This window comes from Cyprinus carpio, chromosome A14 (genome assembly GCF_018340385.1).
Source record: "Cyprinus carpio isolate SPL01 chromosome A14, ASM1834038v1, whole genome shotgun sequence".
Lineage (NCBI taxonomy): Eukaryota > Metazoa > Chordata > Actinopteri > Cypriniformes > Cyprinidae > Cyprinus > Cyprinus carpio.
The window spans coordinates 17,075,123-17,095,663 of NC_056585.1; the positions used below are offsets into that span (position 1 = coordinate 17,075,123).

At 37.6% G+C, this 20,541-nt stretch overlaps 1 protein-coding gene across 1 annotated transcript in view; it reads right to left on the minus strand.

The window, feature by feature from the left end:
* LOC109048000 (leucine-rich repeat and immunoglobulin-like domain-containing nogo receptor-interacting protein 2) overlaps window positions 1–20,541 on the minus strand; it is a 231,775-nt gene that overhangs the window by 83,948 nt on the left and 127,286 nt on the right. Inside the window, exon 4 of the mRNA XM_042770082.1 lies at window positions 6,099–6,177. The gene's annotated coding sequence lies outside the window, so the exon portion shown is untranslated. The remainder of the gene's footprint in view (window positions 1–6,098; window positions 6,178–20,541) is intronic.

Below are 20,541 nucleotides of genomic sequence, written 5' to 3' on the forward strand. Positions count from 1 at the left end.
AACACTGATTTACATAATTCCCTTAGCAACACACACACTTAAAACAATAAGGCAAGCACACTGAAGATAAATGGTGTTATGTTTAATATTCATCTTTAGTAAATTCCCCAGTTTGACTGGAATAGCTTGTTCTTTAAATGCCATCCCCAGTCTAATAGTTAAAAAAAAAATAAACAAACATGAAAATTAAACAAAACACCCAGTAAAGTTTTAAATGGCTTTGTTGCAACTTTTCATTAACCTAATCTGCATCAAAAACTAGTTCTCACACACTGCATGCATAGTACCAGCTTTTGCATTCCCTCACGTTCTTTTAAATGGCTCTGTATATTGAGCCATACTATAAATACACTGTTACTAAGTGCATATTTGCTTTTTATTTCAAAGCACACATGAGAGACACTGGATACAAAATCAGCAAAACACTTAAAAACAACTGTTTATTGAATATTTTCTCTCTAATTTCATTTTCATGTTATCACATTTGACTAAAATTAGGGATTTAAGATTTATTATCAATCTAGATAAGCTTTCTATTATCCAAAAAGATGAAAAAAACAAAAACTGATTGATTTAAAAAGCATTTGGCTGCTGGTTAACACCATTGTTCAGTTGTAACAACATCAGTAGCTGTGGTTGTAGAAACATAATCATAACACAATTAGTAAATTAATTTCCATGGCTCAGTAAAAACCGATGTCTCACATCACAAACAAATGGTGCAAAATGACTAATCCAATGTCAAACATTTCAGACTGGACAAAGAATTACAGCAAACCTTGTCTGTTTAGTCATATGTCCTTCTTTAATAGCAATTAAGTGAAGTGTGAAGTGACGTGACATACAGCCAAGTATGGTGACCCATACTCAGAATTTGTGCTCTGCATTTAACCCATCCAAAGTGCACACAAACAGCAGTGAACACACACACACCGTGAACACACACCCGGAGCAGTGGACAGCCACACGGCAAACAAAACAAGTTGCCGTTGCACACCAATACAGCTCACATTTCTTTTAATTAAAAGTGTGCAAGATCATGGCTGACATTTTGGCTGTCCCCTGTGAGCGAGTCTTTGGTTGAACAAGACTCATCTGGTCTAATTAAATTGCAACAGAAGCCTCACATTGACTGGGCTGTTGACTGGTGCTGAGACGTGTGGTTGACATGCTGTGGTTTTAGAAAAGCAGCGATACTCTTCCCAACATCCACAGAGGTCTTGAATCTATTCCAAAAATTCTCACTAAATTTTCACCTCTGCATATGCACTAACAACTTAATAATAATTACCCTTGCATGTTCATTCATACAAAACCTCCCCGTTTCCTATGGCAGAATCATAAGGGAAAACTTTGTTATAGCAACTTTTATTCAGCACCACCAAAACATCTACTGACATTTGTAATAAAGTTTGGAGGATTCCGTCAAAGCTTTGGCAATTTCTTTATTTTCTGACTTTTTTTTTCTCTCAGTTCTCAATAATTGATTAATCACTTTAGCGCAATTATTCAAATTCATCTTTCCCCACCTGTTTATTCATACAATACAATTATTTCAGATTGTGCCACACTCCAATCAAAGCATTCACTACACTCTACAAGCTAGATAGGTGCCAAGACCTACAGATGTTTAAAAACTACAAAGATTGGTCTGCTCTCTCTCTCTCTCTCTCTCTCTCTATATATATATATATATTTTAGCTGGTAATAAAAACAGGAATTTCGGCTATCTGCCTTCATCATTATGCCACCCCAAAATAAATAAATAAATAAAAATAAATAAATATAATATACTGATTGTCGGTCAGTCGTTTTCTTCCTGTCTGTACTTCTTTGCCAGAATATGACTCATTTTACCTTTACATTGGCTTAGTACTACTTACATTTATGAATTTGCTTGAGCAACAGATCTTGCCTGTAAGCTGTGTTTGACACAATTATACCTCCTCATTTTCAGTAATTATGATTTACATGCTTCTGAATTACAAGATAATTATTAGGGAAGATTTAGTATGGCATATCTATGGTCTTCTACTGCTACCATGCAAATTTTACTCAGCTGATGTCATCAAGGGTATGCTTTTGTCTTTCTCCTGTTACATATAAGATCACGAGAGGGGCCTGTCTTTATATAGATGAGTTAAAATTCTTAGACACATTTCGAGGATTTCATCATCTCACTCCAAACCACATCAATGTTTTGACAGGCATTTTAAAAATTGCCCAGACTGGGAGAATGATGAGCAGAATGTCAAGTAAACCAATTCTTTGAGAATTTGTGAAAACATAATTTGGCTTTTTCCACTTTCAATCTGATGAAAACTATATGACAGAACTGAATATGCCTGAAGTCACTTTTTAATAAACCATACTGTCTGTCTAAATGTTAGCCTAATTGTTTAGATGTGCAGGTGCATCATTAAGTAAAACATTTTTTTTTCTCTTTGTATGTATGCCAAGTGCTTATAAACTACAGTAGGAACCAATTTTTACAGTTGAATAGCAAGGAAAGTCAATATTCCCTCACTGTGAAACAAAAGTGGATCTCTGATCTCTTCCCATACAAAAGCAGCTGAATGTCATTTTATATGCAGAGGTGAAGGGGGCATATTTGCATTGTACAGAGGTCATGTGACATTTACCATGAGCCCTTCTTTGATCTTCAAGAGAAAGACAAGAGTGCAAGATGTAATACAAAGTGTGATATACTCCAAAGAAAATACTGATTTGAAATCAAAGTCGCAGAATTGCCAAAGGGACCAATGCAAATTTGAGGCTCAATATTTCCTGTTCAAAGCATGAAACTTTGCTCCGATCAGACACACATTGGTTAACTCAATGTATTTAATTGCCATTTGTGACTGGCTCCATCTCCCACTGCTCTGAGAATTAGACAGTAACTAAGGCTGAAGTGTGTTAACTGTGACAAATGGCTGTGGTATTTAGAGTTCTGTTGTTTGCTTATGCTGATGATGTGAAGGTGGACACAAATATACACATTCAGACATATCTATATTCCCTCTCTGAATCAGCAGCTTTTGACCTAGCATATAAATATATCCTGTAGTAAACAAGAGTCATACTGTAGCACAAAGTACATAATTCATCCTTGAATGTTAATAGTATATGTAATACTGCAACACTATGACACAGCTGAATCCTAACACTGATGGCTCTCTCACAATTTCTGTACTAGATTTTTAGTAATTGAATATATTAAAATATATAATTTCATATATTTTAATTTATTAAAATATTTAAAAAATATATTAAAATATTAAAAATAAAATAGAACACGGTTACAAAATTGTAATATTTCATAATATTGATGTTTTCATTATTGTTTTTATCTTATTTTTGTTTTTATATTTCTATCAAATAAATGCAGCTTTCAAAACATTAAACAACGCATATATATATATATATATATATATATATATATATATTTTATTTGTATATGTGTGTGTGTGTGTGTGTGTGTGTGTGTGTGTGTGTGTATTTTATTTTTTTTTTTGTGTGTGTGTGAAAGAAAGAAAGAAAGAAAGAAAGAAAGAAAGAAAGAAAGAAAGAAAGAAAGAAAGACAGAAAGACAGACAGATCAGGCACTTGGTCAACATTCTTTCAGAATTGCCTATGATGCAACCTACTGTAACTCCAGCAGCAAGATGAGCCTGTACTGTATATTGTGAATAGGATAGTGCTGCTTTTATCAGTGCAGTAAATATGACACACAGTGACAAATATTCCTTACAAAACACAATATGTGCCTAAACATACACATTAAATATTTCATCAGAAAAAGCAGCCAGAAATGCACACCATTGTAGGAAACAGGGCCACAAATCTGCGGGATATGCACGCAAGAAGAATAGGTTATATGTAGGGTGAAGAATAGCGGAACTAAGAGAGCGAGATCAATTTTTTTAGAATAGATTTTATGGGTGTATGTTCGCATGGGTATATACTGAACATGTGTGTGAGTTTTCTACCCCAGACAAATAGACAACCACTACAATTCCACAAGTTTTGCTGTCTGACCTCTACTGTACTGCCGCTGATAAATTCATGCCTGAACACTGCATGTGTCCTTTCATGACCCCACCTATTACAGAATACAACACACAAAAAAGGAAAGCAACACAAAGGAGAAACTTGTTATGAATATAACTCATCAAATCACATAGCAAGGTCACATGGATGTGGGACCAAACAATGTGAATCACAGCAATGCAATTTTACCCTGCAGACCAGTGCTGAACAGTTTTAAGCAATAAGTGAAAGTGAACACTAACCAGACACCGCTCAAAACACGGGGGATTCATAGTGACACAAAGAGAAAGAAAAGCGGTATAGCAGCATGCTTTCCAGAGATGACCACATTTTCAACCCTTGTTTTCTTAAATCCAAAGAGATTAACAATATACTTCAGAAGTTCATTCAGCGTTCAGGAATCTTGTGAGACTGCTGCTGATTTTCATGGAAGGATCAACACCAAGGACACTGCAGCCTCAGGAGAAATGGAAGACCACTTAAAAAAAAAAAAAAAAATGTTCTCACAAGTGCAGTTCGCCCTGATTTCAAACTAAACTAAATCCACATCAAAAAGATTGAATTACTGAAATGCTCAACTGCTATACACAAACTTGTCATGTAGCATCATTTTCATGACAACCAAGCAACTCAAGTGGTCTAGTAAAAAGTCACCATTATCAAGACCCTCTTGTGACCCTCCATTCATTCTTATTGTTACATCAATCGCTGCAAGTTATCATGTGAACAAACATGGAGTTTTGCCACAGGCATCTGGTATTATTTTCTCTTTCCTTAACACACTAACAAGACAGACAGTTGAAATTTGTATGCAAACTTTTTTTACGAACATGCTGCTAAAGTCCAAAACAGAGATGCAACAGCTAAAGATTGTTGATGGTTAATTATGCTAAAAATTACAAAAGGCTAAAGTCTAGAAATGAAGGATATATTCTATAACTTTGTTTGAGCTGTGCACTGTTGATGAGTCTCAACATCTGCATGTTTTTTGACATATGGCTATGTTAATGTGTTTATACACCACCAGCCTTTTTATAATTTCTAGATTAAAAGCTTCAAATACTCCTGGCATAACAATTTAACCATTGTTCCACTATTATCTGTGCGTGAAGAAAAATGGCTGTGTGTTTCAGGCATTCAGAACTGAATTAGGAATGGCTTTTAAATACCAATAATTATTTTTTTTTTTTTTATTGAATATGTATTGATGCAGCAAACAGGTTAGAGAATTGCAATTCTAATTTGAATAGGCCTATATTAAGGAAGTATAATTTAAATGAATTTAAAGGGTTTTGAAGTTATTAACATCTAATTTAATGCATTTCATAATTTTTTAATAAATTAACTTTTGTGGAACACTTCATTTCTCAGAATGCATTACCTGGGTTGAATTTCATTGAATTGCAATTCAATTAATTCCCCTTCCTCTCACTCTAATTCAGCTTTCTGTGAGGTGTGGCCAATTCAATTCAGAGACACAGTTATGAACTGAAAAGGAGCCAATTCTTCAGTTCTGAATTTTGCACAGCTCTGGCTGTATGACAATCAATAACTTTGTTTCTAGAATCCGTCCATTATTGCTGCACCTTGCCAAACCCATTACAGAGACCTAATGCATCTTGAGGGACTCAAGACCTCCTACAGATGGCAAGTGCTTTGATGCATGATTCCTTACTTCAACTGTACCAGGATTATTACGCCGTTACTCAACCAGCCCCCTGCTTTCCACGACTTTTGGAGGCATTTGGGAAAATAAATCTATATCAACTCTGTGTCATACAGTTATAAGTATGCATACGTCAGTATATTTATGCATGTGTGTGAAGGGGTTAGACGGTGAATATACATCTTTAAACAACAGCCGTCTGTGGAGACCTTAAAAGCTCACTGAAATGGAAATGTGGTTAAATATAGATTGATTAGTTTGTTTGTTTGTTGTTGCAGACTGATGTTTTCAGAATACATTTTGCATATTTTAGTGGTTTATCTGAACTAAACAATATGGTGTGCCACCATAAAATATTAGTAAATAACAAGCAGGTGCTTACCACATGGAGAAGAGATCTTCCCCTTGGCCATGTTTTTGTTCTACTAAATAGCCTTCTCGTTAGGGTTTGCTTCTTAAATCTGCAAGAAAACACAAAATAAATGAATTACATACACAGATGAAACGGAGGGAGAAAAACACAACAACAGCAAAAAACAAAAAAACAAGGTGTAATTAAGAAGCAGGCAAAACAAATATACAATCAATAGTCTGGAGAAACTCAGAACACAACGGAACACCATTATGGATGTGAATACCAACACAGTATGTTATTACTGAGAATGCTGTCTGCAAGCTCTGTGTTTCACGGCTTTACCCGTAATCTCTAGGGCTCGGGTTTCATATGCGCTTCCAGCAAAGTCTGGGCCAAGCCACAATGAAACTTTTGCACAATCAATATCATGTAATATGTACAAAGCCCGACATGAGAAAAAGAGGCTTTACCTTTTTTCACTTCCTCTATCCTCTTATGCACTACACAGGATGCTGTTCTATGACACAGGACATTGTTCTTGTTATTTAAAACCCAGAAATCTCGCAGCAAGGATTCGGAATATCTATATCCCAGTCCACTCGTGCACTTCCTTTCCACCTTGTGGAAATCATTTCATTCTTTCTTTTAGTGTCTGAAAAGACACTAATGAGTCTCTCCATACAGGCCTGGCGGTAGACAGAGGCAAGGTGATTATGCAAACACCAGGTCTTGAATTGGTAATGAAAGCTGGGGAATATGTAGAAGACAACTGTGTAGTAAAGGAAAAGGAAAGAAAGTTTGTTTCTTAACTCTCTTGTAAAATCAGTCCTGACACTCAGTGCTGTTAGTAGCCCATTAAGCAGTTCAAGGACAATAGCTGTCCTCCTGTTTGATCATTTATCCTCCAGATCTCGTTGTTATGCTCGGTGCCTAAGATCATGATGACTGTAGAATATCAATGGCCTTAAAAGTGGACAAACTGGGTAAAATAATTCTTCTTGGCTCTATTTACACTCAAACAAAATATTGTTTCATAAGGCTGAGTTGTTTATCTTCCACATGAAGTATTGGAGCAATAACCTTGTTTTGATCAAACATAATGAAGCAAGTTCTAGTGCCATATGAAAGCATAACATTTCAAAAGCACAAGCTGAAAAGACCCTTGATATTGATTCATGCCTGTGGGTGTTACAATCCACACAGAAAAAGTAGGACAACTCAACCTGTGCAAGGTGAAATGACAAAGTATGCTTTCCCTCTCTTATTCCCCTAAACATACCGGCTGTATCTGTTCAGTGAAAGGACCACAGGGGGAGGACAGCAGATATAATTCATCCCATCCCCTTCCTTAATCATCAGTAGTAGTTTCCCCAAAGCCACCATCATGGATAACACATAGGGACAATCAGCCTGTCATTGTTTTCTTAGTGTGGTATAAAACAGCTTTATCTTTAAAGAAGAGATTGACATGCTTTACATGTAAGATGCCTGGTCAAAGCGTCCAAATTTAGTTCAAAAAGGTAGTCTCAGGCAGTAATCTGGGTTATGAGTCTCTTCTCAATCTGCTTAACTAATAACTAATGCCTTTATCCTTGATAGTCCCAGATTTAGTTTTCTGAAAATGGTATTGAAAAGCATTCAAAAATACCCATGTTGGTACACAAAAGATGATATTTTGAAGAATATTTTTTAAAAATGTTTTTATTGAATGTCAGTTATGCAAGTGGGGTCAAAAAAATCACTGAAAAAAAGAGATAAAAAATAAAAGAATAATAATAATAATTATATATATATATATATATATATATATATATATATATATAATTATTATTATTTTTAGATACCTTCTTTTGTGTTTACATTAGAAAATCATAGAGAAATGACATGAGGGTAAGTAAATAATTCTCATTTCTGGGTAAACCATTCCTTTAAGCTACTTAATTTTTTACTTCACTTCATTTTACTCCTATTTAGCAAGGATGCCTCAAATAGTAAAGACATGTTAAATGTTACAGGATTTCTGTTTCAAATTACTGCTGTTTCTTTCTCTCTTTTCCATTCACAGAATCCTCAAATAAAATGTATCACTTCCTCTACAAAAATATACAGCAGCTCAACTATTTTTAATATCGAAAAAAATAAATGTTGCTTTTCACAATGAATCAGCATATTAGAATGATTTCTGAAGGATTGAGGCATTGAAGGTTGGAGTAATGGCTGCTGAAAATTCAAATTTGCCATCACATGATGATTATTTATATAAGTAAACATATCAATAATTAAAATAGAAAATAATTTTTAAACTGTAATAATATTTCATAATATTACAGTTTTTCTGAATTTTTGATGCAGACTTGGTGAACATGAGAGACTTACCAACCCCAAACTTTTAAACATATACTGTAGAGCACTTAACAGAGAAAAGAACAAAGACCCTAATGCTGGTATTTATTAAACACTGGGATGCCCTCTCATTGACCAGCGGCCACAGTGATATCTATCTCATTCAATTATTCTGCCCACATAGACATCTTGCTAAATCCCTTTCAATCTCATGTGCTTGATTAGTCTTCAGTTCATGCTTGATTTGCCCTTTGCTGTGCATCAACCTGGGGCCAGTTGTAATGGATAACAACACACCAATTAATCCCATCATTGTGGCAATTAAGTAGATTGAGTGCTCTGATACCAGCGGGGATTCCAGTGGGTGCCGAGGGGATGGCAGGGGATGGGAACAGTGGATTGATGCTTCCACGAGCCTCCAGGGGCCTGTTGCAAAAGCTGTACGCAAGTTACAACTTAGTCTAGTTAAAACTTATGCACATTACCTTACGAACAACTGGTGAAACCGAATAATGTATAGATTTAGTTACAAACTAGCTAGTAGCTACTAAGCCTCTAGTGTGGCCTCTAGATTTAAAGTTCTAATTTAAGTAAGAACTTGCAAATGGCTGGTACAAGTTGTAACGGTTTCGCGCACTCTTTGGTTTGAGTTGTTTTCTTTTATGCTGGGGTGCCAGACAGGATTTCTGTCATTAATTTAGTTCAGTTTACGAAAACGTTCAAAGGTCTTGTGCAGTCTGGTTTGTCTGTCACAAAACCCCTTCACTTATTTGAGAAAAGAATTGCAATGCAATAATACCCAAAAACAACTCTCTTAAATAGACCACTACTACAATCAACATGACAAACAACTAGAATTCATTCAAATAGGTATATTAACAAATATCAACACAGTTCAAATGTCTCAAAAATGACTTTTTGATTTGAGTATGAAAAAGAAAAACAAAAAATAGTTCACAAATTGACCCACCACAAAGCTACAACAAAGAAACAAAATTATTCCAAGTCACAAGATCAGCAGTAATTCCAACACTTTAATACATATAGTTCCCATAGTCAATAAGGGAAAACCTATATAAAGACATTTCCCCGATGAAAAAAACAGTCAAAAAGTCAAAAGTCAAGTCACTTGAAAAACAGTCATCAGAACTGGCCTAGTAGTGTACTCACAACTCCGTTTACTTTTAATAGTCTGGTCCACGTTTTGCTGGAACTTCCCAGACGTGAGTATACAGGCTGTAGGCTCCCAATCCGTTAATTCCGCCCAGGTTTTAGAACTGCTCACTCGTACTGTTAGCCCTGCAGCGTCTAAACGACCATCCGCGATTAACACAATGACGAGGATAACATGTTTTCCTTTGAATGATCCAGAGCGCGATTGATTAGAACGCCGACAATCCACACTTTTGCCACGGATAAAACAATAAATCGCGGGAGACTTCGAGCGGAGCTCCACGAGGTACACTCACTGGCTTGACTTCCGACAGCCACCTCAACTTCCTTGAGCAACGCACGTCATCCAGATAAAGGTGACGGGGCTGTCCCCCAAGACGACACCATCTTCGTCATTATCTTGTGATGACCGCAGATGCACATACTATATACATTTAGAGTAGTATGGATAATGACCTCAGATTATTTTACAAATGAAAAAATAACTGATAATCTAGGATAAATGAACATTTAATTGCTTATTTCATGATGACATCGTCACACTCCCCCCCCCTTTAAGAAAAGCCGGCCATTAGGGTAAGGCGTCAAATCAGATGTCTTCAATATTTTTCTCAGTAAATCCAAGAAACTCCTCTCCATCACTGTCCTCATTAAAGATTTCCAGTAATCGATGTCGTTGTTGTGCTTCAAGTACCTGTGCAGAGGGGAAACAAGGTTTAATCCTAGAGACGTGTACCACTCTTAAGTCTTCTCCAGTGTCCTCCAGGACAATTTCATAGTTCAAAGGTCCTAATTTCTGGACTATCCGGTAGGGCCCTTGCCATTTTGGAGCAATTTTTGCTGAAAAAAACTTAATTGCCTTGGAATAAGGGTGAGTGCGCATCCAGACTCGGTCCTTCTCCTAAAACACCACTTCTCTCCGATTTTTGTCATAGTTACGTTTTTGACGTTGACGAGCTGAATGTAGTTTCTTCTCAACATATTCATTCATTTGTTTTAATTCTGTCACTTTGTCATAGAAAGAGTCATCAGGTGACACATCTCGTGGTTGCAATAGCACATCCATGGGACCTCTGAGCGAGCGATTGAGGTTCAACTCTGCTGGTGTTACTCCTGTGGACTCATGGACGGCAGAATTAAGAGCAAATCTGAACTCTGGTAGGAGCTTATCCCAATGTTTATGATTGTCACTGACGTACGAGGCCACCATCGTTTTGAGCGTACGGTTCACTCTTTCAGTGAGGTTAGTCTGTGGATGGTAGGCAGTTGTCATTTTGCGCCCGATGTTCCATTTTTTACAGAGCTCCTGGAACACTGAAGAGACAAACTGTGATCCCTGATCAGACAAGATGTAATCTGGGACCCCCCATCGGGTAAGTATTTCTCTGATAAGTATCTGTGAGACAGTTTCAGCTGTGGCCTTGCGCAGACTAAAAAGCTCAATCCAACGAGAATAATAGTCCACAAAAACTATCAGAAAAACATTCCCAGAGGAGCTCCTAGGGAATGGCCCCATCAAATCCACTCCCAGCATTTCCCATGGACGTTGTACAATGGTTTGTTGCAAGAGACCGGAAATTCGACGACATTCAGGCTTGTAACGTTGACAAATGGGACAGTTTTGTACAAACTCTTTGACATCTTGTTTCAAGTTAGGCCAATACACCAAAGCTTGCAACCTTTTGAATGTTTTGAATCTGCCAAGATGACCAGCAAGAGGGTCTTCATGAAGAACCTGGAGTAATTGAGATCGGAGAGGTTTTGGTATGTAAACTTGATACACAATTTTGTGTGGAAACTGGACAACTCTATAGACTTTATCTTCTAATATGGAAAATTTGGTAGAGGAATTGACAGTGATTTCTCCTGATTTGACTATTTGTTCGTACAGATGGTGAATGTCAGTATCCGTCTGCTGTGCCTTCCAGATGTCATAGTCAGAGATTGGCATATCTTCTATTTTTTCGGATTTCACTTTTAACTTCAAAGATAGAGCAGTGGAACAAGTCAGAAGGCCTGGTTCATTAATGTCAACAGGGGCTCGAGACAAAGCATCAGGAACCGTATTATACTTCCCCTTCCTATACTCCACTGTGAAGTTGAATTCCTGGAGTCGAAGAGCCCACCGAATTAAACGAGTGTTAGGTTTCTGTGTTTTGAAGACCCACATCAAGGAAGAGTGATCAGTAACGACTGTGAAGAATTTTCCTTCCAAATAGTACCTCCATTTTTCGAGGGCCCACACGACTGCCAAACATTCTTGCTCGGTGGTCGTGTAATTTCTTTCTGCCGGATTTAAGGTACGACTGGCAAATGCCAGGACTTCCTCAGTGCCCAGTCCTGTTTGCTGCACGAGAACAGCTCCTAAGCCAACCTCACTTGCATCAGTGTAGATGACAAATGGCAGATTCAAATTAGGATGTCCCAACACCGGTGGAGACACAAGGAGCTGTTTCAGAGCGTGGAAGGAAGTTTGACATTGCGAAGTCCAAAGGAATTTGACATCTTTCCTTTTTTAGGCATTCAGGGGTTCAGCCACTTGAGAGAAGTGTGGTACAAACCTATGATACCAACCAGCCATGCCTAAAAATCTCTGGACTTCCTTGATGTTCTTTGGCACAGGAAAATCTTGGACTGCTCTGGTTTTCTCTGGATCTGCCTTGATTCCTGTAGCAGTCACAATGTGTCCAAGAAACTTCAGAGAAGTACGGAAGAAATGCGTTTTCTTCATATTAACAGTCAGGTTAGCCTCTTTTAATTTATCCAACACAGCCTGGATGTCCTGAAAGTGCTGTTCTATTGATGAAGAGTAGATGATTATATCGTCCAAATAGACAAAACAGTTCTTACGCTGTAGCTCTCCCAGGACTCTCTCCATCAATCGCTGGAAGGTCGCTGGTGCATTTTTAAGACCAAAAGCCATGACCTTAAAATTAAATAGCCCCTGACTGCAAATGAAGGCAGTTTTATCTTGACTGTCCTCTTCCATTCGAACCTGCCAATATCCACTGTTGAGGTCCAAGGTGGAAAAAACGACAGCACCGCTCAAGGACTCAAGAATTTCCTGGATTGTAGGAAGTGGATAGGCATCTGATTGAGAGACTGAATTTATCTTTCGGTAGTCTACGCAGAAATGATAACCACCTGTTTTCTTGGGGATCAATACCACTGGAGAAGACCATGCTGAAGAGGAAGGCTCGATGACATCAGCAGCTAACATCTCATCAATCAGCTGTTTGATGACCTTCTGTTTCGTAGGAGAAACACGATAAGGCTTTTGTCTTATAGGAACATCTTGGTTAACATAAACTCTGTGTGTCAAAACACTTGTTTTCCCCAAAACATCTGTGCAGACATCAGAATTCTGTTTGAGTTGGATCAGAAAACGTTCCTTTCCTCTTTCCTCTAGGCAGGTGTTTTGGCACGCTACCTGCAGAAGGTTGAGTTCTTCCTTTGCGGTACCAGGAGGAAGTGCAGAAAAAAGAGCAAGAGGGGAAGAATTATGCCATTCATGGAAGTGAGCTTCATTTTTCAGAAAATAATATTTTTGATCAGGATGAACCCAATAGACATTGTTCCGGATGTCCATTTGCAGGCCACTGAAGAAAAGATAGTCTAAACCCAACACCACAGGAAAAGCAAGCATCTGTGGGGCTAGGACAACCACTGGTAAGGGAACAGTTAATGTTTGTACTGCAATTTGTACTTCACCCCATCCTAATGGTTGCCGGGCTCCTCCATCAGCCAGATAAATAGGACCCTCAGTCCAGGGCCTGAGCTGTTGAGGGTGATAACCCATGGTTACCCACAATTTCTCATTTAACAGTGTATATGAAGATCCTGTGTCAACCAAAGCTTGGCCTTGCCAAGAATCAATATTTACAGGAACAATCAACTGCTGAGGTAGAGATGTGGAGAAAGGATGAGTAGGTGAGTATACAGACTCTAGGTGAGTGACAGTGCTAACAGTTGGATGATTATCATGGTTACCTTTAACAGGATTTGGACCTTGCTGACCTTTATAGTTTTTGTTCTTCGCAGGCCCACCCTGAGGACAAGAATTCGGAGCGTGAGGGCCCTTACACCGCCAACAGAAGGGAGATTTAGAGGAGTCCTGTGATACTGAAGCTGGTACAGGGTTAGCCAGCTGACTTTGAGCAGGACTAGTTATTCTGAGTTTCCAAGGTTTTTTTCGTTGTTCATACTGTAGTTGGTTTTCTTTGTCTTTTTCCAACTGTTGCCCAAGACGGACTAAACCATCAACAGAAGTGACTCCATTACTTCGAAGTTGACTTGCCATCTGAGGATTGATGTTCTTCAAGATCAACTTAATAACTTCATCCTCTTCAATTTGTGGCTTCCATCGTTTGCACAGAGCTCGGTACATGTAAGCAAAATCTCTTATGCTCTCACCTTCCTGCTGTACATGTGTTCTTACTCTCTCTGCTAACTCATCCTCATAATCTTCTGACAAGAAGGCAGCAAGAAACTTTGCTTCAAACTCCTGCCAAGTGTTTGTCTCAAGTCGAGCAACATCCCACCAGTCTCTAGCGGTGCCATGGAGCACATTCCTAAGGGTTGCTATTACTTCTTCATCAGAAAGAGGGTGAAGAGCCATGAAATCATAACATTTCTCCAGAAAGATCAACGGATCATCACAGTCTTCTAGTCGGCCAAAGCATGGGAACTGGATTTTCACAGGCTGTCTACCCAAAAAATGTCCTCTACCTTCAACAGTGGTAACCACTTCACTTGGGGAATTAGGCTCAGAGTCACACAGACCACCTTGAAATGTTGAATGGAGTCGCTGTAATCTGGTACTCACCACCGGCATTTCCACAACAGTCGAAACAGAAGGTGACGTAATTGTAGGTACAGAAACATTGGCTTTCACTGAACTCTGCTGTGATGATTTGAGAGCTTCAATGTCTTTAGCTAATTGATGAAAATGTTGTGTACACTGGTGGAGTTCATTCTGTAAATTACTATTTGAACCTGTCTGAGCAAGAAAGGTATTCATTTGTTGAGTATATTGATCAGTAGTCTTTTGTATGAGATCCAGAGTATTAGCCATTGGTTCCATAACGGTATTGAAATCCTTTAATACCTCTGCATGATGATTCTTTAGTTGCCAATGCAGCATGTTATTAAACTCCTTCCTGAAATACTCAAACTGATTACTCATAAGCTGTTTTATTTCTGTAGTTTGTTTCACAGATGCAGTATCTACATGCAAGGTGAGAGTATCCATAGTGGTTTTCAGCTCTTCAACTTCAGTAAACAAGGTGTCTTTTAGATTCTGGTATTGTGTTCTGGTCATTTCACTCAATTGCGGCAGAGTCAGAGTATCCACAAATCCAGTTAATCCTAAAGAGGGCTGAGATGAAGATGATATGGGTCTGAGATCAAAACTTCCTGTTAAGTCCATATCTAGCAGAGTGTGTTGAGATGAAATGGCCTGAAAACCTTCCAAGGTACTGCTAGGGAGGGTACTAGGAGGAAAGTATTGAATTCCATCTTGATCTAAAGCCATAACATCCATAAGATCCTCTTTAAAAGTTTTGGTTGGGGTTTGATTTTGATCTCCCTCCATTTCATGGCAAGACCTGCTGGGAGAGGCAGCCATTTTGCTTGAAGAATTGGGTGTTGTTTTCAGTCGTTTGAAGTGAAGAAGGTCTGATGAGAGTGCATTTTTTTTCTCACAAGTGTTTAATATTTAGGTCCCATCTGGGGTGCCATTTTTATGTAACGGTTTCGCACACTCTTTGGTTTGAGTTGTTTTCTTTTATGCTGGGGTGCCAGACAGGATTTCTGTCATTAATTTAGTTCAGTTTACGAAAACGTTCAAAGGTCTTGTGCAGTCTGGTTTGTCTGTCACAAAACCCCTTCACTTATTTGAGAAAAGAATTGCAATGCAATAATACCCAAAAACAACTCTCTTAAATAGACCACTACTACAATCAACATGACAAACAACTAGAATTCATTCAAATATGTATATTAACAAATATCAACACAGTTCAAATGTCTCAAAAATGACTTTTTGATTTGAGTATGAAAAAGAAAAACAAAAAATAGTTCACAAATTGACCCACCACAAAGCTACAACAAAAAAAAAACAAAATTATTCCAAGTCACAAGATCAGCAGTAATTCCAACACTTTAATACATATAGTTCCCATAGTCAATAAGGGAAAACCTATATAAAGACATTTCCCCGATGAAAAAACAGTCAAAAAGTCAAAAGTCAAGTCACTTGAAAAACAGTCATCAGAACTGGCCTAGTAGTGTACTCACAACTCCGTTTACTTTTACTAGTCTGGTCCACGTTTTGCTGGAACTTCCCAGATGTGAGTATACAGGCTGTAGGCTCCCAATCCGTTAATTCCGCCCAGGTTTTAGAACTGCTCACTCGTACTGTTAGCCCTGCAGCGTCTAAACGACCATCCGCGATTAACACAATGACGAGGATAACATGTTTTCCTTTGAATGATCCAGAGCGCGATTGATTAGAACGCAGACAATCCACACTTTTGCCACGGATAAAAACAATAAATCGCGGGAGACTTCGAGCGGAGCTCCACGAGGTACACTCACTGGCTTGACTTCCGACAGCCACCTCAACTTCCTTGAGCAACGCACGTCATCCAGATAAAGGTGACGGGCTGTCCCCCAAGACGACACCATCTTCGTCATTATCTTGTGATGACCGCTATGCACATACAATATACATTTAGAGTAGTATGGATAATGACCTCAGATTATTTTACAAATGAAAAAATAACTGATAATCTAGGATAAATGAACATTTAATTGCTTATTTCATGATGACATCGTCACAAACCCTACTAACACAGTAGGGACACTAACACAGATGAACACATCTGCAGCACATTCAAACAAAACGTCAAGTGCTAGAAAGAGTGAAACTGAACCTTAGTTTAATACTACATAAACTGTGCTCTAATAATTTTTTATTTTATTTTAAAGAGCTTCTCCCTTCCTGAGTTAAACCAGATTCCATTAGTGTGGCTTGTTAGCATCGGTCAAGTTTGATCCTTGTGGGGACAGAGTGTGTTGGTAGACTGTTTTGAAGTAGCTTGTTTATAGGCAGCAAGGATATTGTACAGCCTGAGTGAAGACTTACTGTACTGTCAAAGTGCTCCTATAGGGGGTCTGGGTTACAGAGATTTCAACTAACATTCCCTAGCATAGTTAAGTAGGATGACAGCGAAAAAGTTCTTGCTTTTTGCATTTGCCTTCATTTCTCCATTCATAATTGCTACTTTTTCTTTAATCTCTCGTGTCCTTTTTAAATTGCACTGTGCAAACTTTTTTAACAATGTAAAATAAATGAACAAATTAATGTCATTCAATTAATACAAACACAAGCACATTTTAAAGTTAGAAAACAAACAAACAAAACAAAAAAACAATATAAGGCTATGTCACTAAAATAACAAATAATAACAAAAAAATGTATTTATATTATTAAAAAGACATGTTGTGTTGACCCCATTTCCAAACAAGTCAAATGAAGGCTTCCAATAATCTTTCTGTGTGTTATGCTTCACTTCCTGTTTCCCATTCATTGCCCTCTCTCTGTTTTTTTCAGTCTTTTTCTCTTCCTGTGTCTCTCCTTTGTCTCTGCTCTTTTGCCATGCTCATGTTGGGTAAATGAGAAGTGGCAACACACACAGACACATGTACAGCGTCTGTTCTCATTATCTCAAAGAGAACTGCCTCCTCCCTCAGCCTCAGTGGCACTGTGCAGTGCATTCCAAGGGGGAAAAAAGAGATGAATGCACTTAGAGCACTCATCCAATTAGTGCATGTGCAAATAAACAAAGAATGCAATATTTTACCAATGACAGAGAATGGGATTTAAAAGGACAGACAGATTTACTAAGAAACAACTGAAGCTACAGTTTTTCACATTGATGTGATTGTATATGTGCTTTAAAATAATATACTTAAAAAAAAATCATATTGCTTATCATCTATGCCATTCTTTGAGGTATGTAGGCTGTTTCTTTAGTGTGGACTGATTTCTGTAGTGCAGGATGTTAGAAATATCATTACATGAACATAATGAGCTTGTTAAGGAAGAGTTTAACCCATGGGCAAAGGAACAGAGCATTAATCTCTTTGCTTTGGGCTAATTAGGGTAAAATCCCCATACAGAGGCATATCAGCATTGCGACCTCTGTCTCCATCCTCTCATTTAACATTCATAAATGAGCATGAACACAATTTGCAAATTGTCTGCACAGGCTTATTCTGTTTGGAGACCTGAAGACTGAGCTGAAACAACTATAATGTAAAAACACACGCAACACCACTTAGTGGTTGCTGTGTTTCAGTAAATTCAATAAGATGACATCATGGAAGTACACCAGTGGCCTCCATGTTTTTGTCCAGTAATGACAGTTTGACTTATTAACGTAATACAGCAGTAGGAAGCAGTAACAAATTACCCTTAATTGAGACTGATTTTAAGAACATGTATTGGTGTGGAAATCTTAAGATGTAGCACATGCTGGTTATCTGTCTGTTAAAAACCTCTCTGTTATTGATTTTGTGGTTATTGATTAAGCTATCCTAAATTGGCTTTTAAGGTCTTTTTTTTCATATCAGTATGAGAGTACCTTTAACTGTTTGTTATATCCAACTTTGATTTTAAAAATCTCAATGCTGTTTTTCTTTCACTGACACAGTATGATCAATTTTCCATGTTTAAAGTTTAGAATGTGTAAAGTTTACTTAGTTTAGTATAACCAAGGCAACTTCCCTTTCAACGCTGCAAAAAATAGAACAAAATATAGCATCCCTAAATCAAAATACATTTATCACAGAAAATATCCAGATTTTGTCAAGTCACACCTTTCAGATCATTTGCTTAAAACTGAAAATAAAATAAAACGATAAAATAAAATGGGAATTTTTTAGACAATTTTACTGATAAAAAAGGGACAAAAATACTCTTGTACAGAATATGCCTTCAATATATTTTCTTACTAGTCAGTAGACTAACCCCAATTGATAAAAATCACTCTAGTATACTGATCTACTCTTGTGGCACCATTTGATTCTTAGTCACCCTCATTTGAATATGTCATATTTTGACTGGGATCACCACAAGTCCCAGAGAATGGCAGCTTCCCCTTTCTCTCTCCCTCTCTTGTGAGACCGAGGCAGCCGTAAAATATGGTCACCAGCAAATTGAGATTCATCAGTCTTGCTCACTTGAATCTATATTCAATTCTAGGGCATCCGTTATGGCCGAGGAAGTTCAGGACAAGCTGAGGGTGAAATTGTGCTTGGATAAATAAACTTTAACTGCAACCTGGTGGATGGCTGCAAGTATGTCACATAGTAGTTTATTTATAAATATGAGATAAGCACAAAAAGGCACAGCTGAAAATCACCGGCGGTAGCAATGCCACTGTCAAGAGAATAGTTGCAGCTTTTTCAACCCTGGAGGCTTATTCAGCACAATGCAGGCTATTAAACAAAGTCTTACTCTGTGAAACTGGATTCCCTGTCTAGCTTTAGATACCCACAATGAGATGAAACAAACGTCTCTGTAATTTTATGGTTGTAGCAGTGCTTATTTCCCCCTCACTTAGTCAGAGTTTCACTAATTATTAGCATACTGTGATGTGAAAGGTGAGACAGGTTGTGACACAAAGCAAAGCAAAAGACAAACAAAGGAATGATGCCAAGCCTCGACAAGAATTAACGGGAAGCGAAAACAACGATAGCATATTCAGAAGGGATTTGAAAGTTTTCTTGTAACGCAGACGTGACCTTGTTTATAGAGTGCCCTTGCTTTTTACATGCATATTTCACCTCTCTCTGTACACCTCCTCCTCAAACATCACCTGATACAAAAATGTCAAATATATTCAACACCAGCAATCAACAATAAAAGTGCTCCACACTCACACTGGAAAGTTAACACTTCCTGTGCCCTTCAAAGGCGTGCTGAAGAATACTCACATTTGCACTTAACTACTCTCACATTTATGCAAGGTATGCTCTCTGTCTCCTTGTGTACATATGTTATTTCCTTTGCTTGTTTACATTTAATCATTTAATCGTTTAACCTGTACTAACATGCAGAGGCATAGGAATGATCAAAAAGGTCTCCCATATTATCAATATAAGGTTAGCTAATGAATATTAATTAGGTGACATAAGATTCACCCCTTAGTTTTGAAAGGCAGGTAAATTGGCACTAGTACAAAGATGTCAGGAAACAGGTATATAGTTTTAACCACAATAACTGGTGGTAGGATAAAACTGATAAAGTGATAAAAGCCACAAACTAAAAAGTCGTGAGATACAATAAATCATGACAGTATATCATTATTTCAGCTTGGCTCATGAATATTAATTAGCTGAAAAAACAAAAGGTGAGTACTAGTAAAGGGATGTCAAATAGAATCCAGAATCAATTACGCGTCTTTAATCACCAATACTGGGGTAAAATGAAAAGGAACATGTTGCTCAATTCACACACCAGAGGGCTTTAGATTACATAAACATGATAATCAAGGAATATTAAGCAAATATTATCAAGAAAAAATGCTGATTGCTTTGGGCTGGGTGACTTTAGCTAATAAACCATTCAAAACTGAAAACTAAAAACACAAATATGCTTAAAATATAAACTATTTTAATCTTATAAATGTTTATTTAGTAATAATTGTTGCCACGCCCCTTCTAACATGTGACTTTCCATATTCATCTCATTGTGATGGGCCTCGCCACCTAATTCTCATAGCACAATGAGTTGTTGAAGCTGATAAGAAAATACAAGGATCAGAGTGAACAATGGTCAGTAAAATGAAAATCAATATACCCACACTTGATTAGTTCATGTTAATCTGCACTCTGAACAACAGTTTAATATCTTCTCTCAACTGGCCCTCAAAAGAGATTTGTTTAT